This window comes from Cavia porcellus, unplaced genomic scaffold (assembly GCF_034190915.1).
Source record: "Cavia porcellus strain 051 isolate PalLab524CR breed Dunkin Hartley unplaced genomic scaffold, mCavPor4.1 scaffold_4, whole genome shotgun sequence".
Taxonomy (NCBI): Eukaryota; Metazoa; Chordata; class Mammalia; order Rodentia; family Caviidae; genus Cavia; species Cavia porcellus.
The window spans coordinates 9,159,650-9,173,811 of NW_026947487.1; the positions used below are offsets into that span (position 1 = coordinate 9,159,650).

Here is a 14,162-nt window from a genome sequence, read left to right on the forward strand (position 1 = left end):
ACTTGCCAAGCATGTGAGGCCCTGGGTTCAATCCCCAATACTGCGAAAAAGATTTGTCATTCTATGAAAGGTAGTGCAAAATAATATAGGAAACCCAGTTCTTTCTTTCTCTCTCTCCTTCTCCCTCTCCCTCTTCCTTCTCTTCACCTCCTTCTCCTTCTCTATGGGCTGTGCTATCCTGCAGGAAGCAGGATAAGGACTCTAGGATCTCCAAGCACTTTGGCTCAGAACTCCTTCTGCTCAGCAAGCTTGGTAACGTCAAATGCTCCAGAGGCAATGGTGAGCTCAGCTTTCCCTTAGTGATCTCAAAACACTTTAAAGATGAATTTGCAGTAAGTTCCTCTTCTAACACTAAACCACAATAAATTTGAGCCAAGAATGGTCCATGATGGAGAGCTGTAACTCTACTCAGGGAGGAAAGGAGACTACAGGAAAATTCCTCAGGGCAGTTCTAGTTCAACTATCTCGGCTTAGGGATGAAGACATGAGGTTTGGGGAAGGAGAGGGGATGGCCACCAGCGGCTGAGCTTGGCCAAGGACCCTTCTCTTCTGGTTCCTCCCTTAGGGCTCCATGCCATGCTGAGGAGAGTCAGGCCCGCTGCATCACAGCAGGCCAACGCGCCTGAAAGAAAGCTACCGAGACTGATGAGGACAGCAGGTAGGACAGTAATGTCTGTCACTTCCTTGGGCTGCCCCTCTTTCTTCCAAATCTGAAAACTCTGGCCTCTAAAGGAGCTGGGAAGAGTGGAGGCATGGGGTGTGTGGAGGCACAAAGCGGTTTAAATGTTTGGGGGAGATCACCATGTAATGCTCAGGGTAGACCAGGGGGCTTGACCAGAGATCAGGTTCTGAGACAGTGGAACATCTTAAGGGGACTCAACCAGAATGCTTGTTTCATTAGATCAGAAACCTAGGATACTTTCAGATTCTAGTATGACCAAGCTTTGCAGGGGACTCTGGCTCCAGGCCTTACCACACTGTGGGGTTTCCACATCATCACATATTCCGTGATGCGGTTCTGGGTGGGCCAAGCTGCCTCTCAGAGGCTCAGTGTCTGCCGATAGGTAGTTCCACTACCCTCGTGGAGCTGAGAACAAGGTGACATAAGATAAAAATGCACTTGAAGCATGACAAGAGGCACAGAAACGAGGGTGAGGGGGGCTTTTGTGTTGGTGACATTACCTCAGCCTCGGATTGAGCTGCAGCTGGGAACTCTGCCTTGGGTTAAGACAACTGTGGTGTAGAAGCCAGGCTCTGGGCAATCTTGGGCAAAACCTATATTCTTTTTGAACCTCTCAGTTTCCTCACATTACATTTGGAATAATGAGACTCACCTATCTCATTGGAAAAATAACAGAGGAAGCGGCCATAGCCAATTATTTTTTTCTTCTGTTACAGAAACAAGAGCATGAGGGCCCTTCTGAGAGTGATTTCACAGCCGCAGAACCATCCTCCGTGATTAAATGGGACGGTCAGTAAAACCAGGAAACAGGAGCTCCCCAGTGGTCAGAACACTAAGAATTTCACAGGAAAATATTCCAAAAGTTTCCTTTGGGGACTGTAATCCTGTCTCCATCTCAATTCCAAATCCTGAGTAAGCCCAGGTCCTGAGAAAAGCTGTCTGGTGAGCCCATTGTGAAATGTACGCCACACTCATAAACACATGAAAGGATCTCTGCTCTTTCTATGACATTTGCTCTCTGTTGTTCACACCCCATGAGGTAGGCAGGTTGATGGTGTCTCCATTTCTCAGAAGGAGGAAACAAAACCATGAAAGGTCACATTCAAGATCCTTTCCTAAGCAAATCCCCGTCCAGCCTAAGAGCTCTGCTCACAGTGCTTCTTCCTCTCCACTTTGACAAGTTTATGATCATTACTCTCACTGAAATGGAATAACCAACCCAAACCAACAGGAGTATTTAATAATAATTATTATTATCTAATTAGTACTTATGCTTGTGCCTCAACAGGAGTAGGCAATAATCTTTTACTTAGTGGAAGAAGATATACATTGGATTCAAATTCAAGTAAGATACAAGCCATATATAAAATATATGTCATTATACACATATTCACACAGATAATATACATATATTCACACATCTGAAATTTAGGGGAGTTAAAGAAGATGCTTGTATTAGTCAACTTTGCAGTACTATAACAAAATACCTGAGGCAGATAATTATAGAGTTCTTTTGGCTCACAGTTTTGGAGGGCCCAGTCAAGATTGAGCAGACCCATGACTTGGGGTCTCTGGTGGGTGTGTGGCAAGAGTAGGAAGCACAGTCTCACCTCAGGGCCAGGAAGCAACAGAGATAGAAGAAAGCAAGGTCTCATATCCCCTTCAGAAGCACACCCCAGATGATCTAAGGCCCCTCTACCTGCAAGTCCTCGGGACCTCTCAAAAGTGTTACCATGGGGATCAAGTCTTTAACAGGGTCTCTGGGAACATTTAACCTCCAAGAATTGAGGTATTTGAAACAGTGTAACTGATCTGAACCTGTATTCAGCTCACTCTGTCTCTGTCTCTTTGTCCTTCTCTCCCTCCCTCTTTCTACTCTCCTTGTGTCTCTGGATGGTGCTTTTATTAACTGTCACAGGTATCTCTCTACCACTTTATATTCTTTACTATGTAAAATATTGATTACTGGCAATCATACCTATTCCTTTTTTGATGACTCCATCGAAATACTCTCTCTGCCTCCATCACAGCTAGGGAAGTGTGTGTCAGCTGTTCTGACCAATGAAATGTAAGCTGAACTCTGCAAGGAGAGAGCGAGTGCTGGTTCTGGGGAAGTTGCAATGCTGCCCTTTCCATCTGTCTTTCAGCCTTGACCTAAATATCATGTTTGGCAATTCAGGTACTCTCTGATGACCACAGGATCAAGGCCAAGCGATCCACAGAGGTGGTGCCATTATTAAACCACACAACCAACTCAACACTACTCACCCTAGACTTCTTGTTACGACAGAAAAATAAACCCTTCTTAGGGATTTGGTTTAAGCTACTATAAATTGGGTTACTATTACATGAAACCAAATACCTTGATCAGACTATGGTCAGAAGGAGCAGAGATTATTTTTCCCTTCATACTTTCTAAGTTGGTTCTACATGTTGATGTTGGAATTTGGGAATCCTCAAGATTCTGGGTTGCTTTTCTGGTATTAAAAGTTTAAAAGCTGAGTTTTCAAGCAACGGCTAGGAGTACATCAAGGATCGTTACTTTGTCAATATTCACCTGAGGTCAGAGGAGTTGATTAGAAATTGCATTGTTCTCATCAGTTTCTACAGAATGAATGACTAGGAGGTGGGGAAATAATACTTGGGACAACAGACATAAAGAAATAATTCCTCCATCTGGCAGTGAGCATATACATACACTCTTCTTTTCTACTTTCTTTTTTATTTTTGGGTAAAGGCTCAATGAACAAATGGTATGGAGGAAGAGGCTAAAGCAATAAGAACAAAAAATACAGAGAAAAAAAAAGAACCAGGGATCTCTACTTGAGTTACATGCATCCAAGAAAGTCACCCGCTACTGTCACTGTGCCTTGAAATTCAGTGAAGGTTCTTAGCTACTTTGAAAAGTGCTAGTGGTCCAGAAAGAACTGATTGACTTACAAGTTCAAATATGAGTGCTTAATTTTTGAAGATCATTTTCCCAGGAACTCACAAGGCTTTTTTCTTAATGTCTGCCTGTCTGTCTATGCATTTACCTGAAGAAGAAACTAAAAGTTTTATAAATTCACTTTGAAGCAAAAGGAAACTATCAGTACTTTTCACATAAGCCTAATAATACAGTCTTCCAAAGTCATCAAATTATATCAACTTGGACTTTTTAGAATGAACTGGGGCTTTTTTTTCTCAGAGTCTAACAGTTACATCTAAAAGCAACATTTGTCATTGTTTAGAGGTATTTTTTCCTCTTTCAAACACAAGGCTTCCCCCATACCTTAGAGAGTACCCTTCTTCTCCTCCCAAAAACATCTCAGAAAGTCTTCTGGTTTTAAGCCAGTTGAACCTGGGAAGCTTGATCACATGTATAAACATCAAAACATTATGTATGCTTTGACATTTGGCCAAGTTTCATTAATTTGCCCTTAAAACTCAATCAGGTGTGTAAATGGTCTGCACAGGAGTAGGCAGAGCAATATTTACAACAATGAAAAGTGGAGACAGCCTGTGGGAGATCAGATTAGGGTTTAGAAATATTTATTATCTATCGTGCCCCCATAAGTTGGTCCAGAGTATGTCCTGCCCCCAAATTTGGTCATGTAACTTACTCTGACTGATGCAGCACTCATGACCAAGATCCAAGCCAGAGCTGGAGCTTGTGACTGGGTGTGCAGGCTGGCACCTTCGTCATCACCATGACAAACACTAGCTGGCATCACTACGGAAAAGCCTGGGGACATGAGATTCAAGGTCACCCAAGTCACACTACAAACTCATGGGCAAAAAGATTTCCTTATGTTGCTGAGACTTTGTGGTTGTTGGATATAAAACTATATATGACAAAAGTTGACTGATGTACAACCTGAATTTCAAAAATAAGGAATGTAAGAAATTGTGACATATGTATTAAATACATATATGATATATGTATTAAATACTCACTATTATTTATCTAGTGGCATGTATCTATACACAGAGGAAGAATATGGAAGATATCTGAAATATATTAAGGAAACAGGTAAACATGTATACACAGTAAAAATTCATTTTTATGTAAAATATAACTGCATGTGTATGTTTTTACATGCTCAGGGAAGATCCTAAAAAACATACTAAAAATGTTTGTCTCTGAGTGGGAGAATATAAATATTTTTACTTTCTTCTTTAAGAATGTCTATTTTTTGCATTAAAATAAATTTACAGCAATTTAAGTTGAAATGAAAGTAATATTATTTCATTTAGGAAGACGAGGAAAACTAAATAATTGTGACTATAACTTGCCAGATACCCTTGGTCAGAACTAGAAAAAGTTTTTTTTTTCTCTCTCAAATCTCCTAAAGAGTTAAAGCTATGTTTAAAAAAAACAACTGGCAACTGAAGGCTGAAGTATGCTTCAAAAATTAAACCAAATCCCCTTCAACAAACAAAAAACAGCCCAGCCTGTTTCTTCTCCAAATTTGTCTGCTTATTACATCAACTAATGAAAAATTCTTTGTTTCAAGCATTGAGTATCTGTTAGTGCTTATATGGTTCCCAAAGGTAAAGTAAACCTTTTCTCCTGTGTCTAACTCTTGACGATTTGTTCTTGATCTACCCATAAAACCCCAAATCCAGAAGCAATGATTAGGAAACTGCAGACTCTAATAAAAATAATTTCATTAGCGTCAGGGAGAGAGAAAGGTTACCCAATTACAAGGACAAAAGCCTGGTATTAAAAACAGAAGCTCTGAACACAATAAATAATATGGACAAACAGACATGGATAGTATTACTGAAGTCTGGTGGGCGTCTGTACAAAATACACTTACCTAGTACCTCTCTCAGGTACAGGGGAGTTGCTGGAAACAGAAACAAAATGACGACTAAAGGGGGGGGGGGCAAAGCCACCAGTGACCAGCGAGCATTTACAGTTCCAGACAAGGCTTGCAAAAATGCTCGCCTGATTTCCCCGCAGGTGTTTCTGCTCCTGTCGACTGCCAGGGCACGAGTGGGGGCCCACGGTTCTCTGGTGTGAAGGATTATAGTTGTTTCAGTTACAGGACATGAAGCAGACCTGTGCTTGCAGGAAATATTAAAGACCTGTTTGCTGGCAGAAGAATGACAGAAACTTTCATCTCTGTGAACCAGCAAATGGCACCCTTTTCTAATGGCCCATTAGGGACGGCCAGGAGGACCAGCTCCTCGGAACACTCTGCCACCCTGCTCAGTGTCTAGAAAAGGCCCATCTGGCTCTTGTCCCTTGTCAGTCACTCTCTTGGTTACCAGCGACCTCCCATTACCTGAAATGCAGCTCTTAATATGTATTTTCTGTTATGAGTTACATAATTACACTGAGTGTAGGTGTGTTTTAAACCATCAAAAAGTAACTTGAATTCACTCTACAGATGAAATTCTTTCTGCATGTCTGCAACTGAAATTCTTTACAGTTGAAATTCAGGATCCGACTCTCTCTTTCCAATGTTGTGCTGTTTTGTGAATTTTGATTATCATTAGCGTCTACCAAAGTGTGTTGACTACCAAAAGCTGCAGCTTTCTACTTTACAAGCGTATCTCCATGGATACTTTACATGTGTTCATTTATGAAACTCTGAGGCTGGAGGATTTAATTTTGTTATATTCCGCTTTGTAAGAGGCTTAAGTAGATGTCATAACACAAGATAATGGAAATTACAGTAAGTAGATTAGGACACAATGAACCCAGGAGAGCAAACATATTGCAGATTACTATACCTGCTCATGCATTTGCTAGAGAAAGGCTTGGCGCTTCCTGGCATGAGTCACAGAGTGACATGCTATTCAAGTGACAGTACAGCTGCTGGCTCGGCACAAAGACAGCAAATCCAACTCAATCCAGCCTGAGGGAGGTTTCTCCCATGGGTCCTCATTAGGGCTCTGCTGAGGAATGTAATGAGTAACATCTTCAAGGAAAACTTGGCAAAACAGCAAGCAGCGATGCAGGGCTGTTTCATTAGCGCAGCCCCAAGCTGAGAGCCCTCCCTGGGGACCAGAGTCATCTGATTTGGGAACACAGCTCTGCTGCGTGACTCCTAAACCAGGGCCAGCTTTCAGAGCTTGCAGGCTGACCGCAGTGGTTTTTAAGTTGCAGAATCCTGTGTCTGAGTGAAGACTTCCTCGGGAGCAGGAAGTACAGAAGGAGAAGCAGGTGGCTGCAGGGGGAGGCGGATGAGTGAGCAGTTTTAGGGATGTTCTGGTGGGACTGTCCCCTGGGAGGCACAGAGCAGAGGTGGGGAGGAAGCTGGGGGGGTCTGTGTGAGGGAGAAGGCTGAAAGCACAGGAGGGGCTGAGGGGCTGAGGGCCCCAGAAGTACAGGAAGCAGGAGTTGTGCTTTCTTTTCCCATCACGCACAGCCCCAGGCTCCCAATGTGGCTTCCATATCCACCTCATGTATTCAACTGTCTCCTGCTATCTGCCTGTCCTTTCATCCTCCGGGACCAGAGCCGCCTTCAGTATGGAGAAAATGAGATCAGTACCGGGCCCTATGGGAGAGGCAACACATCCACTTCCTCTGCCTCCGGGTAACTTCTAAACACTCCCAGTGCCGTTTTCCACACAGATGCGCACAGCGTTCCCAGTGCCTGTTTATTTCTTACTCCATGCCACATTAAACAGGAGGAGGAGGCAACATTCTACAGCGCCAGTTGTCACACCCACCCACAGCTGGCTCTGTGCTGGCTTCCCCTCAATGCCTCCGTGCTGTGGCTCTGGCTTTAGAAACGTTCTTTTGCAAACTAGGATCTGTATTACAAATTATCTGTATGTTTATCTTGGCTAACTGTGCTATTTTGAGTACCTAATTTGCACACATAACCTCCTGCGCAATGAGCAACACTTACAGGTGAGAGCAGGCATGGTAGAGGCCCTGGAAACCTGGGTTTGTATACTGTATCGTGCTGCATGGCAGTGTTTCAGATACCGATGGCCCACATGTGTGGCCCTAAGATGACAGTGGAGCTGAACAACTGTTGTTGCCTAATGTGGTCTTAACTGTCCTAATGTCACAATGTAACACACTGCAACAAACCTACTGTACCGCCAGTCATATGGCATGCAGCATGAGCAGTTATGCAGAGGACTTGATGAATATACAAATGGCATGCTTTATTATCCTGCACTTTTTAATCATTATTTTTAAAATGTGCTCCATTTATTTTTTAAAAAAATAGATGTACTGCCAAATATGGTAGGACTTGCCTGGATCCCAGCTCCCAGCTACTCGGCAAGCTGAAGCAGGAAGATTGCTAGTTCAAAGCCAGCCTAGGAAACTTTGTGCTTAGTGAGATTCTGTCTCAAATCTAAAAAATAAAAAGGGATGGGGATGTAGCTCAGCATTCCTTGGGTTCAATCCCCAGGAATGAAAACAAAAAGGCTTCCTGTGAAGCTGCATCTCACCAGCAGCAACCTCCTACATCTCATGTGTTCAATGTGTCTGGATGGGCTCAACAGGTCACACAGAGAGACTGACCTGTGTCATCTAGGTTTTCATAAACACACTCTGTGATGTCCATACAGCACAGAAGCAACTAAGGACCCACCCTGTCCTTAGGTAACATGCGATGACACTGCTAGGAGCAAGTGAGGAGTCCCATCCTCCCTACTTCAAATGGGAAGATGCTGCTGGGAGCTCACTCCTGTCACCCTACAGAAAAGAAGAATAGAGATCTATCTGTTCAGGGCACTGACAGTAACTGGGCTCCCAAAGGCTCACTTTCCTAAAAGCTGATGTTTCAAAGTTTCTTGAACCAGGGCAACAACTGCATTGCTAGGTTCTGGTGATGACTCTGTCCTGAGCTCCCTCCCAGAGTAAGAAACAGAATAAAGCTGGGCCCTGTAGTCTGGGACCTGGAGGCCACCTTGAGGACAAACGGCTTAAAAGAGCCAATAAAAACTGCAAAGATAAGGAATATTAGGAAATTACAAAACAACAACAAAATCCTGAAAGTTTGCTCTTTAAAACAGATCCTTCTGACAGCACAGACAACCAGGTGATTTCTCCACTGCAGCTATATAGAACAACTCCTGCCACCTCCTCCCTCGTTTCAAAGGTTACATTTCCTCCCCATGCGAGTTCTAAATTTAGAAGGCAAAATTTCCCACTCACACAGTTTCAATTAAGATGACATGTGCTTTATGAGAATAACATGCATTCAACCGCCTGCAAAATGAACTTCCCTGAAAACCCGAATTCCATTTCCACACAGGTCAGTGAGTAGGACTTCTAAAGATCCACCAGGAGATGGGCTGTTTCTGGAACACTCATCTCAAAATGAAGGAAAACTCCTCAGGGAGATAAATCCTGGTTTTTCTGCTATGGAACTCTGTCCATTTGGGAAGCCAAGCCTCTGTCACTAAGAAATGCACAAAAGCTGTCTGCTGGTGGAGTTTTAGCTGGGAAGTGTGTGAGGGCAGAATTAAAGGCTTACAGGGCCAGGCTGAACCTTGCTGGATAGGATTCCTACCCACATGGGCCTTTAACAGATGCTGGGTATAATTACTCTATGATGGATTAACTCGTGGTGATGATGATGGTGGTGGAATGATAAACAATAAAGAGTTCATGTTGATTGAAGACCTATTCCGTGGAAGACAACATTCTAAGCACTTGACTATATTAGGTGTATAAGGAGGGCATCTGTTGTTATGGTTTGTGTCTCAATGTCCTCCAAAGACTCATGTGATCATAAGTAGAGCTTTTCCGAGGTGACTGGATCTGGAGTGTGTGATGCTAGAATCAAGGTGTGATGCTGGGATCGGTCCATGGTGTGATGCTAAAATTAAGGGTACACTACTCCAGGAATGAATGAGTGGGTAGCCTGATAGAATATAATGGAGAAAGCAATGCTGTGGTCCCTGCTTGTGGCTTGCTGTTTGTAGCTTGCTTCTTCTTCACTACTTTATTGCCTTCTGCTGAGCATGAATTGTTTCTCCTCTGCCTTGGCACTAGCCAACTATGAACTGAAACCTCTACAGACTGTGAGCTAAAACACACCTTTCCTTGTCTAACTTGGAGTGTTTGATACTTTGCCTCAGCAATAAGAAAAAAGTAACGAAGAATTTTTACACTAATCCTCTCCTGGCCAATGGGGACAGAGCACCATAATGATCCCATGGTGATCAGCATGACTGGAAGGAAGTCTTTATGACTATGTTTTACAGAGAATAAAATGGGTCACATGGTGACATACTCAGCATGTGACTGAACCAGGGTTGGAAGCTCATCCAGGCAGAGAAATTCTTGTTCCTGATCAGTAGATTTTACTTCTTTCATATCACAAAAAGCAAAATCTGACTGAGGTAGCAGAGAGGGAATAAGAGTCAGGCAAAAAGAGGGAACAAGGGGTGATGGCTGGAAGGTCCCAGAGGACTGTCCTCTGGGATTCCAAACTGCCCTCTGATGATTACACATGACATTATGGGGCTGGCATAGGAGAGTAAGAGGTGGTGGAGGAGGGAGGTAAGAGTAACAAGTTCTGTTCCCAGAGATGAAACAGACTGAATGAAACACATTTACCATCTCAGTGTCCCCTGCATGGACAAGGACATTCCTGTCTCCCCAGATGTGATTTCTGGACACGTCAACCTGCTTGCCCTACTGGTAACTTCTGAATCTTACTGTGCAGGGTGCGCTCATGTCTAGGGGTGGGGGCAGGGACAGGCCACATTAGGAGTAGCTAGGGACAGGGCAAGAGGAGAGCAGCAAAGTCCCTGGCTTACACACAAGAAGGTGCATGAATACATAGGCTGACAAGGCTGAGGAGGTGTCTGACAACCAGCAGGTTCTTTGGTTTCTACCGTGGCTATGTAGAAAAGCTCAAAAAACAAAGCCACACAAACACTAAGAACTAGCACAGCAACTTTAAATATACTGTAAAACTTCTGCACTCTATGTATGAGTTTAATTAAGTTCCAATTTAGCCACTTATAACTTCATGATCTTTCTCAGCTATGAAACAAGATAATACTAATACTTCCTCATGAGGTCATTAGGAAAAATAAATAAGTAAATACAGGTAAAATGCCTAGACTAGTACCACTTGCTTCTATGTATCAGTTACCAGTTGTTTTTCTAGCTATGATCACTGTGGGCTGAAAAGGTTAAAATTCTCAGCATCCAAATTCCTCTGATGACGCATCTCTCCCCAGCAACATACCGGGCAGTCATGAGGCTCCACACTGACATTGACTAGGAACAGGGCAAGATAAAAATAAACACCAAAACCATTCTTTCTTCCACTGAGTTAATGCCACATCTTTCTTCAAGATCTTATCAGAATCTTACAGGTCTGTTATGAGGTCTACGCAAGAGGCTTTAGTGGTTTGTAACTTTAGTGCACAACCTTAAAAGCACGAAAGGTATTGCTCAGTGGTCATCAGAAAGCAGGCATCCCTAAGATGCTGAGATCTGGGGCTGGGGATTTAGCTCAGCGGCATAAGTGCCTGCCTTGCAAGCAGGCAGTCGTGAGTTCGATCCCTGGTACCGATAAAAAGGAAAAAGACAAAAAAAAAAAAAAAAAAAAAGATGCTGAGATCTGTGGAGATGCTTTTCCATGTCTCAGCCTCTTAAAACTCCCTGACCAGGAGCTGGGGATTTAGCTCAGCAGCATAAGCGCCTGCCTCACAAGCGTGCGGTTGTGACTTTGATCCCTGGTACCAAGAACAAAACAAAAACCAAGAAACTCCCTGTGCTATCACTCTGGCCTTCCTCGTTGGAAACCCGCTTGCTCTCCTGCTTGGTGGTGTGCCCTCCTCTGAATCAACTCTTGTCTTCTCCAGCTTCCTTGACTGTTGGACAATTCTTTTTATCACTCATACCATGGGCCTTCCACACACTCTCTGGATGGCAGCTCCCCTTGGACTTTAAAAGCCCTTTATATGCCATCACCGAAGTGACACACTGACATGGCTCCAAGGTGCTGACTGCTAAGAAAGAAACAAACATTTTCAGTTTTCCTCCTTACCCTGGCTGGAGTCGGCTGAACTCCAACCAACTACCAGATTTTCATTCCGTAACCTTTGGTTGTAAATCATTCTTCTAAATCAAAGCTCTGACTTTGATAAATTAGTAGTAATTATGAGTCACTTTTATTTATTATTATTTTTTTTTTGGTCTTTTTTCATTTTTATCGGTACCAGGGATCGAACTCACGACTGCCTGCTTACAAGGCAGGCGCTTATGCCGCTGAGCTAAATCCCCAGTCCCTATGAGTCACTTTTAGAAAATAAAACATTTTTTTTTAATTTTAAAAGGAAGGGAAACTCTGGCACTGTTTGAACATGTGAGGTTATTTCATGCCTCTACACAAATAGGTTTCTCTGCCTCTAATGCCTCTGGCTTAACCTCTGTGCACTGGTGAGTCTATTTGTATGTGAGATTCCACCTCAGGCAGCTCTAGATCCTCGGTGCTGTGTATACAATGACACTGTACACACAGCTACAAATATAAAACTGGCTGAGTCCTTCCTTCACCTGATTCTCAATCATCTCTGTATAGGTTAGCATACAGCGTCATTTAGCACACAATGTCTGTTAGTGGAACACACACTGATGGCAACCCTGCCACATGCCAGGTACCAGCTGAGACAGGAAGGAAGGGTCTGTCAGTGAACAAGACCAATGACAGGGAGATGAAGGGAGGGAGATAACCAGACTCGGGATTTCCGCCCTTCTCCCCCATCAAAGGGCAGTCTTCCAAAGATATATTTGACGCAGATGTGTTGAGCATAAGTGGAACACATATCCGGCTAAATGTATTCATGTGGGTGCTCTTGAGCAGATAAATAACACCTGGGTCTCACCTCGCTGGAAAGCAGCGATCGGAAGACTGGAAGACATCAGCCGGCAGCTTCTTGGCCTTGAAAGCAACCACCAGAGTGTGTCCATGCGATCATGGGGGTGAGGGACTTGGTTCTACCGTGGACTTTATCACATTGCCCTCTCCCTGTGAACCTTAAACTGTGGGTTTCTGAACCCACACAGTCACATTGTGAGAATCAGTACACCTGGACTGTGACCTCGGCACTGTATCTGTGAGGCAGGTGTGGAGACCGTCCTACCTGTGAAATTCTGGGATGCCCAGCGGGACAGCCCCCTGGGACATGGGTGATGCAGATCATGGAGAAGTTAGTATGGCTCAGAAGATGGAGAACATTATTATTATTATTACTATTGCAGAATCGTCTTTACAAGTGAGCTGCAGGTGTGTGAGAATTCTATTCCAACAAGTTCTTAGGTAATGTGAAGCCAGGAGGGGGCCTGCTCACATGTCAGATGAGGCAGGGTAAGAAAAGGGATGGCATTTCACTGGCAGGGGAGCGACAGTTTGCTGGCCGCCCCCCAATATTTATCTTCCCTTTTTTCCACAGTAATAGGACTCTCAGGTTTTTGCGAGGTACATACTTGCACCGAGTAAACACTTCTTTCCCCAGCCTACTTTATAACTCAATGTGGCCATGTGACTAAATGTTGGCAAACAGAAAAGTGGCAGAAATATCATGTGAAATGTTAGCACTATCTTAAAGGGAACAGCATTCCTTTCTTGTTGGCTAATACTATCTGGAAATAGGAAAAAGGGAGGGGAATGAGGCCTGATCCAGCAAAAGGACCTACAGCCAATCACTAGTTAAAGTCACCTCTGATGGGACATGCTTTTCCAAAAAATGGCACTGTGACACTGCAGGAATCGGAGAGATGGCAGGTACAGGGAGGTCTCTCTGACACCCCACCCTTTTTTCCCTGAGCCCTAACATCAAGAAAGGATTTTTCGACCTTCCCTTGAAGCAGGTCATCAGACTCCCCTGTGGGAGGTTCCCTCCCTCGTCTGGGAAGAAAGGAGTACCTTTATCTCGGAAGATGTGGGTTTATGGGCAACAGTCTGAACAGGGCCCTAAAAGTCTCCCCAGTTCCCTACCAGTTGATCAGACCCTATCATGTTTTTCTATACCTGCCCACTCTGCTTCAGGCCTGTACTCATTTCTTTAGGGTGGTTGTAGTGTCACATAAAACCAACTCTTTTCCCTTTTCCATCTGTGGTCTGTTACAGAGATCTCAGCCATGATCCAAGGATGGCTGAGGAAAAATCTATATCTTATAATTACCTTGAACTTCAGTATTGGTAATCGGTTAATGAAAAGCAATTCATGCTATGTGGATTTTTATGGGACCTGGATTGTGGGCCCTACGGATGAGAGTACGGAGGTAGCAGGAGGGTGTAGATGTAGAAAGGCAGAAAACCAAGTCCAGGAAAGCCCTGGCAACCAGATGCTTCTATGCCATTCTACCTGAGTTTACTAAGACTTCCTAAAAAAAGGAAAATGGCCTCTTTTGGGGTCCAGGTTTCAAAGGTGAGGGCAGTGTCTCAGAGGGGATCCAGATAAAGGTCCCAATAATGAAGATTCCCTTGCAGATGCAACCTCTGAGCTGGAAACACAGGAAAGGCCTGAGGCCCAGAGGTGAGTGAGCTCATGTCTA

The 14,162-nt window shown here is 43.8% G+C and overlaps 1 protein-coding gene and 1 long non-coding RNA gene across 5 annotated transcripts in view; one reads left to right on the top strand and one right to left on the bottom strand.

Annotated features, from left to right (window-relative positions):
- Thsd4 (thrombospondin type 1 domain containing 4) overlaps window positions 1–14,162 on the bottom strand; it is a 537,636-nt gene that overhangs the window by 233,461 nt on the left and 290,013 nt on the right. The window lies entirely within an intron of this gene.
- LOC134475652 (uncharacterized) overlaps window positions 565–14,162 on the top strand; it is a 33,181-nt gene continuing 19,583 nt past the window's right edge. Inside the window, exons 1-2 of one of the 2 annotated variants that reach the window (XR_010046822.1) lie at window positions 565–658; window positions 1,399–1,471. This is a non-coding gene — a long non-coding RNA (uncharacterized LOC134475652). Of the gene's footprint in view, window positions 659–1,398; window positions 1,472–14,027; window positions 14,144–14,162 lie in introns of those variants that run through there. The other variant, XR_010046824.1, reaches the window with a different exon arrangement.